Below are 8,615 nucleotides of genomic sequence, written 5' to 3'. Positions count from 1 at the left end.
AAACCCGGATCACCTCCTTGGGAGGGAGGCATGTTCACCATTACACCACAGCTGCTATACCTATTCATGAAGGACAAATACTGAAATCTAAATGGCGTGTTTTGTGCCAGATTGAAATCCAGTATCAAAAATGATGCAGCTGCCGGGAATCGAACCCGGATCGCCTTCTTGGGAGGGAGGCATGTTCACCATTACACCACAGCTGCTATACCTATTCATGAAGGACAAATACTGAAATCTAAATGACATGTTTTTTGTGCCAGATTGAAATCCAGTATCAAAAATGATGCAGCTGCGGGGAATCGAACGCGGATTGCCTTCTTGGGAGGGAGGCATGTTCACCATTACACCACCAGCTGCTATACCTATTCCATGAAGGACAAATACTGAAATCTAAATGACGTGTTTTGTGCCAGATTGAAATCCAGTATCAAAAATGATGCAGCTGCCGGGAATCAAACCCGGATCGCCTCCTGGGAGGGAGGCATGTTCACCATTACACCACAGCTGCTATACCTATTCATGAAGGACAAATACTGAAATCTAAATGAGTGTTTTTTGTGCCAGATTGAAATCAAGTATCAAAATGATGCAGCTGCCGGGAATCCAACCCGGATCGCCTCCTTGGGAGGGAGGCATGTTCACCATTACACAACAGCTGCTATAACCTATTCAAGAGGGACAAATAATCAAATATTTAAAGTTTGTTGGGCAGATTGAAATCCATAATCTAAAAATGATGCAGCTGCCGGAATCGAACCCGGATCGCGTCCTTGGGAGGGAGGCATGTTCACCATTACACCACAGCTGCTATACCTATTCATGAAGGACAAATACTGAAATCTAAATGGCGTGTTTTTGTGCCAGATTGAAATCCAGTATCAAAAATGATGCAGCTGCCGGAATCGAACCCGATCGCCTCCTTGGGAGGGAGGCATGTTCACCATTACACCACAGCTGCTATACCTATTCATGAAGGACAAATACTGAAATCTAAATGAGCGTGTTTTTGTGCCAGATTGAAATCCAGTATCAAAAATGATGCAGCTGCCGGGAATCGAACCCGGATCGCCTCCTTGGGAGGGAGGCATGTTCACCGTTACACCACAGCTGCTATACTATTCATGAAGGACAAATAATCAACATCTAAATGGCGTGTTTTTGTGCCAGATTGAAATCCAGTATCAAAAAATGATGCAGCTGCCGGGAATCAAAACCGGATCGCCTCCTTGGGAGGGAGGCATGTTCACCATTACACCACAGCTGCTATACCTATTCATGAAGGACAAATACTGAAATCTAAATGACGTGTTTTTGTGCCAGATTGAAATCCAGTATCCCAAAATGATGCAGCTGCCGGGAATCGAACCCGGATCGCCTTTTGGGAGGGAGGCATGTTCACAATTACACCACAGCTGCTATAACCTATTCATGAAGGACAAATACTGAAATCTAAATAACGTGTTTTTGTGCCAGATTGAAATCCAGTATCAAAAATGATGCAGCTGCCGAGAAATCGAACCCGGATCGCCTCCTTGGGAGGGAGGCATGTTCACCATTACACCACAGTTGCTATATCTATTCATGAGGACAAATAATCAAATCTAAATGACGTGTTTTTTGTGCCAGATTGAAATCCATTATCTAAAATGATGCAGCTGCCGGGAATCAAACCCAGATCGCGTTCTTGGAGGAGGCATGTTCACCATTACACCACAAACTGCTATACCTATTCAAGAGGGACAAATAATCAAATTTATATCATTTTTTTGGTTGGGCCAGATTGAAATCCATTATCTAAAATGATGAAGCTGCGGGATCGTACTCAGATCGCCTCCTTGGGAGGAGGCATGTTCACCATTACACCACAGCTGCTATACCTATTCATGAAGGACAAATACTGAAATCTAAATGACGTGTTTTTGTGCCAGATTGAAATCCAGTATCAAAAATGATGCAGCGCCGGGAATCGAACCCGATCGCCTCCTTGGGAGGGAGGCATGTTCACCATTACACCACAGCTGCTATACCTATTCATGAAGGACAAATAATCACATCTAAATTGACGTGTTTTTGTGCAGATTGAAATCCAGTATCAAAAATGATGCAGCTGCCGGGAATCAACCGGAATCACCTCCTTGGGAGGGAGGCATGGTTCACCATTACACCACAGCTGCTATACCTATTCATGAAGGACAAATACTGAAATCTAAATGACGTGTTTTTTGTGCAAATTGAAATCCAGTATCAAAAATGATGCAGCTGCCGGGAATCGAACCCGGATCGCGTTCTTGGGAGGGAGGCATGTTTACCATTACACCACAGCTGCTATACCTATTCATGAAGGACAAATACTGAAATCTAAATGGCGTGTTTTTGTGCCAGATTGAAATCCAGTATTTAAAAATGATGCAGCTGCCGGAATCGAAACCCGGATCGCCTCCTGGGGAGGGAGGCATGTTCACCATTACACCACAGCTGCTATACTATTCATGAAGGACAAATACTACTGAAATCTAAATGACGTGTTTTTGTGCCAGATTGAAATCCAGTCATCTAAAATGATGCAGCTGACGGGCAATCGAACCCGGATCGCCTCCTTGGGAGGGAGGCATGTTCACCATTACACCACAGCTGCTATACCTATTCATGAAAAGACAAATACTGAAATCTAAATGGCGTGTTTTTGTGCCAGATTGAAATCCAGTATCTAAATGATGCAGCTGCCGGGAATCGAACCCGGATCGCCTCCTTGGGAGGGAGGCATGTTCACCATTACACCCCAGCTGCTATACCTATTCATGAAAGACAAATACTGAAATCTAAATGGCGTGTTTTTGTGCCAGATTGAAAATCCAGTATCAAAAATGATGCAGCTGCCGGGAAATCGAACCCGGATCGCCTCCTTGGGAGGGAGGCATGTTCATCATTACACCACAGCTGCTAATATCTATTTCATGAGGGACAAATAATCAAATCTAAATGACGTGTTTTTTTGTGCCAGATTGAAATCCATTATCTAAAATGATGGCAGCTGCCGGGAATCAAACCCCCAGATCGCGTTCTTGGGAGGGAGGCATGTTCACCATTACACCACGCTGCTATACCTATTCATGAAGGACAAAATACTGAAATCTAAATGACGTGTTTTTTGTGCCAGATTGAAATCCAGTATCAAAAATGATGCAGCTGCCGAGAATCGAACCCGGATCGCCTCCTTGGGAGGGAGGCATGTTTCACCATTACACCACAGCTGCTATATCTATTCATGAGGGACAAATAATCAAATCTAATACGTGTTTTTGGTGCCAGATTGAAATCCAGTATCAAAAATGATGCAGCTGCCGGGAATCAAAACCCAGATCGCCTCCTTGGGAGGGAGGCATGTTCACCATTACACCACAGCTGCTATACCTATTCATGAAGGACAAATAATCAAATTTAAATCAATTTTTTTGTGGCCAGAATGAAATCCATTATCAAAAATGATGCAGCTGCCGGGAATCGGACTCAGATCGCCTCCTTGGGAGGGAGGCATGTTCACCATTACACCACAGCTGCTTTACCTTTTCATGAAGGACAAATAATCAAGTCTAAATCACATCTTTTGTTGTGCCAGATTGAAATCCAGTATCAAAAATGATGCAGCTGCCGGGAATCGAACCCAGATCGCCTCCTTGGGAGGGAGGCATGTTTCACCATTACACCACAGCTGCTTATACCTATTCATGAAGGACAAATACTGAAATCTAAATGACGTGTTTTTGTGCCAGATTGAAATCAGTATCAAAATGATGCAGCTGCCGGGAATAAACCCGGATCGCCTCCTTGGGAGGGAGGCATGTTCACCATTACACCACAGCTGCTATACCTATTCATGAAGGACAAATACTGAAATCTAAATGACGTGTTTTTGTGCCAGATTGAAATCCAGTATCAAAATGATGCAGCTGCCGGGAATCGAACCCGGATCGCTTCCTTGGGAGGAGGCATTTCACCATTACACCACAGCTGCCTATACCTATTCATGAAGGACAAATACTGAAATCTAAATAAACGTGTTTTTGTGCCAGATTGAAATCCAGTATCAAAAATGATGCAGCTGCCGAGAATCGAACCCGGATTGCCTCCTTGGGAGGGAGGCATGTTCACCATTACACCACAGGTACTATATCTATTCATGAGGGCAAATACTGAAATCTAAATGGCGTGTTTTTGTGCCAGATTGAAATCCATTATCTAAAATGATGCAGCTGCCGGGAATCAACCCAGATCGCGTCCTTGGGAGGGAGGCATGTTCACCATTACACCACAGCTGCTATACCTATTCAAGAGGGACAAATAATCAAATTTATATCAATTTTTTTTGTTGGGCCAGATTGAAATCCAGTATCAAAAATGATGCAGCTGCCGGGAATCGGACTAAGATCGCCTCCTTGGGAGGGAGGCAATGTTCACCATTACACCACAGCTGCTTTACCTTTTCATGAAGATCAAATAATCAAGTCTAAATCACATCTTTTGTTGTGCCAGATTGAAATCCAGTATCAAAAATGATGCAGCTGCCGGGAATCGAACCCGGATCGCCTCCTTGGGAGGGAGGCTTGTTCACCATTACACCACAGCTGCGTTACCTTTTCATGAAGGACAATTAATCAAATCTAAATCACATTTTTTTGTTGTGGAGATTGAAATCCAGGATCAAAAATGATAGAATTTTAATGTCACGGTAAAAATGACTAAGATTTTGTTCAGGAGACATTAAAAAGGAAAAGAGTGGAGTCGCAGACAATACAAAACAGGTAGAGGCAATGAATCTTTGCAAATTGCAATAAAGAGGTGGTTTAGAATAAATAGATCGTTTGTCAGCTCAAATTTTGATGGAAGTCAAAGTTGCTGACTGCCAATATATTCTAAAGGGGTGTCAGGCCAAGAACAATAGGATGTTCTTAAAGTCCTTACCCGGGAAAGACAACTTGTGTTGGTCATCACCTCGGGAAAGGTTCAGATTCCCAACATGGTGCACATTAATCCTGGCCAGCACGATGCTGAAGGCTCGGCTATGCGTATAAAATGCGTCCATGCGTTTGTGGCATATTCGGGCACGCAAAGGTTCGCTCGAGAAACTGGTGAAGGTGGTGTCGGTAGATTGAGGGCTGATTGGGCGGGGTGGAAGCCAAAAAGGTTTAGGCCATGAAGGAAAAGTGTAAGTGAGCTAGATCCGGAAGAGTAGAAGGACAATTGGAAGGGGAAATTCCTGACAGGAATCTATTACACTTGTATCAAATCTCCTGTAAACAGTAAGCCTAAAATACTATTTAAGTATATACACGGATATCTTTTCTTTCCAGAGGCCCTTGTATACGCATATGAGGTGATTGGTGAAAGATAGTTGGGTTGAGAAAGTGCAACCAACTTATTTAAGACATATCGATTTCAAATGGGCTATTGTTCAGGTTAAAGTGGTGGAAAGAAGACGGACGACCTTATGAAAAAAAACATGGCCTTTGTTTTGATAAGTATTGACTTGAAGGCCTTCTCCTTAGAGCGCATCGATAGTATTTTGAGATTCCATCACTGAATCAGCCAAAGAGAATCAGGTCGTCTTCAAAATGGAAGATATTGTATCATAAAGTGGTGATATGGTGTGCGAGGGCTTCTGGCAGATCAGATATAATAAGTTTGAATGGAATAGGCGATAGTTAATCCCCCTGCGGAATACCGATAGAAGTAATGTTGCAAGGGAATAGGTCCTCACACGAGCGAATGGACGCAGATTCCCGGCAGCTGCATCATTTTTGATACTGGATTTCAATCTGGCACAAAAACACGTCATTTAGATTTCATTATTTGTCTTTCAAAAAAGAAGATAGGTGGACTTACATATTTTACACATGGCTTGGATTCACGTGGGCTTGAAGGTGCTAACAAACTACCATTAAAACTCCTACGGTCACTCCAATTTATTATGAAACCCGTTCAGTATCAAGTACCTATCGTATCGGTTCTGAATGATATTGCACAGCCCCAAGCTTTCCAGCCTCTCCCAATACGAGAGCTTTCATTCCTTAAATGTTCCTAGTGAAACACCTTTGAACTTGTTCGATCTTTTGCAAACTTGTTGAACTCATTGTAGCCCAAATTGGTGTGAAGTATATTCAAGATGCGGCAGGACAATCGAATTTTTGATCAATGTGATACCATGTCTAAATCTAAATGTGCGACATATCCAACCACAGGTTTGAAGAGCTTTAACCATCTTCAACGGGATATGTTCTGCGAACTATCCACTACTTGAAGGACTACTCCTAAATCTTTCAAGAGCAATATATGAGGCAGGCCTTTTTTTTAAAGCTTTTACCTCGGAGTTAGGAGCTTGGACGTTAACAGGTGTAAAAATATTCTGCAGAAAGTGTTGAGTGGATGCTCATTCTGGGTAACATCAAAACCTTAAATTAGAGCGTTGAAAAAACTCGCCTCCGGTCAATAAATTTGCCTACATTATTTGCAAGTGATATCAAATGGTCCCAAAGGTGCAGGTTTTATTGTGCTTACAAAGTTTTCAAGAAATACTCAAATCTATAGAAATGCCTTTCATACGTGAATGCTCAGCTTAATGTACTTTTGATACTCGCTGAACAAGTTTTGACACATTACATTAAAATGATGAATATAATCTTTTTTAGGAATCTTGAATTTTTTACAAAAAATGAAAACATACATCTTGATACGTGATGATAAAAAAGCAAAATTTGCCGAGCTAGAATGAAATATGACAATCAAATCAAAATTGTTCTTTGTGACTTTATGGGCTAAAAAAGCAAGATTTTGTTGGGGATTTCTATCAAAATTTAATGATACATTTGAGCCACTGTGTGTTGCAACTCATCAGTTCCGTGGTTTCTGTCCGGATGTACGGTACAGCAGATACATTTGAGCCACTGTGTGTTGCAACTCATCAGTTCCGTGGTTTCTGTCCGTGTATGATAAATTATGTGCCATGTCATAATTTGCTTAAAGCCATTACTTAAGGTTTCACCTTAAAAGATACCTAATAGCATTTGTTGTGACGAGTTATTTTCCCATGACTGAAGGGTGTACCGTTCTTCAAAGCTATATTTTGTGCATACTTTGTCAGGGCCTTCAATAACTGTCTCATCCGACTCCTTCGTCTGCTTCATTTTATATACACGAACATATATGGATTGTACGTAGCTTATACGGTTCTTTTCGAGGTACTAGAGCCATTCAAGTCCTTGTGCTAAACTTGTCGATGGCTGAAGGTGGACAAGAGAGTGGGACGAAAAGGGAGTGCACGCCCCAATTTTCTGCTTTGAAAACGTCCATCTTCTTGTCACTTTTCCGATATAAGGAATAAATCGCTTCTCATGTACATGGGGGAAAAGTTGTAAAGCCAATTAGGGGAAGGCCCTCAATCTTTGGGAGTTCACCCGTATACGGTAGTCCACGGAGTTGTAAACCAATACCACGGACGACATCATCAATGGACCGACACGGTGGTGGGGGAAATTGGGAACTTTTAATCCTATTGATTGAATGATTTCTCCTTCATTAAAGATCAGATTTTTTTTTAATTGAGGACTCGCTAGGCAATTTTATGCCCGATCAAACGTCGGTTTCAAAAGTTTTGAACAATTGAATTCGCACAATGAATTGCCAAGTTGGTAAGATCTTACCTTCAAAAATCCCGATTGAGCTTATAAATGGCTACTGCGTTCTCAGTTTAATAGAGTCAACTCAACTGAATCTTTTGATTGACCAGGGTAGAAGTTGCCCTCCAACTGTCTCTGCTCAGTGGCGACGTCGTCCATGCCAATGCCAATATCGAGTGATTGGCATCGTTGAAGCATTTGGTCCACAATTAACTTGCTAATTGTAAACAAAATTGACATCGCTACCAACCAGAATTTTGTTCCCCTTTTATAAAAAAAATTCTTTTCAAATCCTAGAAATTCAATGCAAAACACAGTATACTCCAATTACTAGCAATCAGGTTCTCACAAATTTTCTTGACACTTATTGTGCAAGAACAACCGTTCCTATTACTCGGGTGCCTTTTCTTCCCCATGAATGTTAGGGTACTTCTCTCAATTAGAGAAGAGCTCTTGAAAGCGACTGTCGATATTAGACAACCAATGGATTGACTTGGATAATTTGATTTTGAAAAAAGTTTTCTTTACAAAATGCAGGGGAGCGATTATAATGGCATGAACAATTTGAGCAATGAAAAGACCTCCATACGGTTATCCATCAGTCACAAGCCTTCAAGCGTTCGCTCCCTCGTCTATCCAACCATCCATCCTTCATTGAACTACTGGCTCACTCACTATCTATTTCCGATATTTTGACATGATAAGGAATCGTGTTTTCGGCCTCGAAATTGATCGAACTTTCTCGCTTGATGTTGTAGAACCACGCACTTTGCTACTAGCGCTAAGCTCTTGAAACCGTGAGCACTGACATTCTTTCTCGTTGAGCCTCGAAAACAGGTTTTACATAAACGGGGAAAAAGCACTTCCAAGGTGTGGACGTCTTCGATTGTCTGACCTTCGTGGAAGTAGAAGATATCCAAGATTGGTCCGATACTTTTTCAA

The 8,615-nt window shown here is 41.9% G+C and overlaps 10 non-coding genes across 10 annotated transcripts; all 10 read right to left on the bottom strand.

Annotated features, from left to right (window-relative positions):
* Positions 1–134: 134 nt before the first annotated feature.
* Trnag-ccc (transfer RNA glycine (anticodon CCC)) lies at positions 135–206 on the bottom strand. Its single transcript has one exon. It is a non-coding gene; the product is annotated as a tRNA-Gly (tRNA).
* An 836-nt stretch (positions 207–1,042) lies between these two features.
* On the bottom strand, positions 1,043–1,114 carry Trnag-ccc (transfer RNA glycine (anticodon CCC)). Its single transcript has one exon. It is a non-coding gene; the product is annotated as a tRNA-Gly (tRNA).
* Positions 1,115–1,195: 81 nt separating this feature from the next.
* Positions 1,196–1,267, bottom strand: Trnag-ccc (transfer RNA glycine (anticodon CCC)). Its single transcript has one exon. It is a non-coding gene; the product is annotated as a tRNA-Gly (tRNA).
* Positions 1,268–2,257: 990 nt separating this feature from the next.
* On the bottom strand, positions 2,258–2,329 carry Trnag-ccc (transfer RNA glycine (anticodon CCC)). The gene has a single exon. It is a non-coding gene; the product is annotated as a tRNA-Gly (tRNA).
* Positions 2,330–2,718: 389 nt separating this feature from the next.
* Trnag-ccc (transfer RNA glycine (anticodon CCC)) lies at positions 2,719–2,790 on the bottom strand. Its single transcript has one exon. It is a non-coding gene; the product is annotated as a tRNA-Gly (tRNA).
* An 81-nt stretch (positions 2,791–2,871) lies between these two features.
* Positions 2,872–2,944, bottom strand: Trnag-ccc (transfer RNA glycine (anticodon CCC)). The gene has a single exon. It is a non-coding gene; the product is annotated as a tRNA-Gly (tRNA).
* A 240-nt stretch (positions 2,945–3,184) lies between these two features.
* On the bottom strand, positions 3,185–3,257 carry Trnag-ccc (transfer RNA glycine (anticodon CCC)). Its single transcript has one exon. It is a non-coding gene; the product is annotated as a tRNA-Gly (tRNA).
* Positions 3,258–3,336: 79 nt separating this feature from the next.
* Trnag-ccc (transfer RNA glycine (anticodon CCC)) lies at positions 3,337–3,409 on the bottom strand. Its single transcript has one exon. It is a non-coding gene; the product is annotated as a tRNA-Gly (tRNA).
* A 234-nt stretch (positions 3,410–3,643) lies between these two features.
* On the bottom strand, positions 3,644–3,716 carry Trnag-ccc (transfer RNA glycine (anticodon CCC)). Its single transcript has one exon. It is a non-coding gene; the product is annotated as a tRNA-Gly (tRNA).
* An 841-nt stretch (positions 3,717–4,557) lies between these two features.
* Positions 4,558–4,629, bottom strand: Trnag-ccc (transfer RNA glycine (anticodon CCC)). The gene has a single exon. It is a non-coding gene; the product is annotated as a tRNA-Gly (tRNA).
* Between the last annotated feature and the right edge of the window lie 3,986 nt (positions 4,630–8,615).

This window comes from Tigriopus californicus, chromosome 9 (genome assembly GCF_007210705.1).
Source record: "Tigriopus californicus strain San Diego chromosome 9, Tcal_SD_v2.1, whole genome shotgun sequence".
Taxonomy (NCBI): domain Eukaryota; kingdom Metazoa; phylum Arthropoda; class Copepoda; order Harpacticoida; family Harpacticidae; genus Tigriopus; species Tigriopus californicus.
The sequence above is the reverse complement of the archived record's forward strand: the minus strand, read 5'-3'. Positions and strand labels throughout refer to the sequence as shown.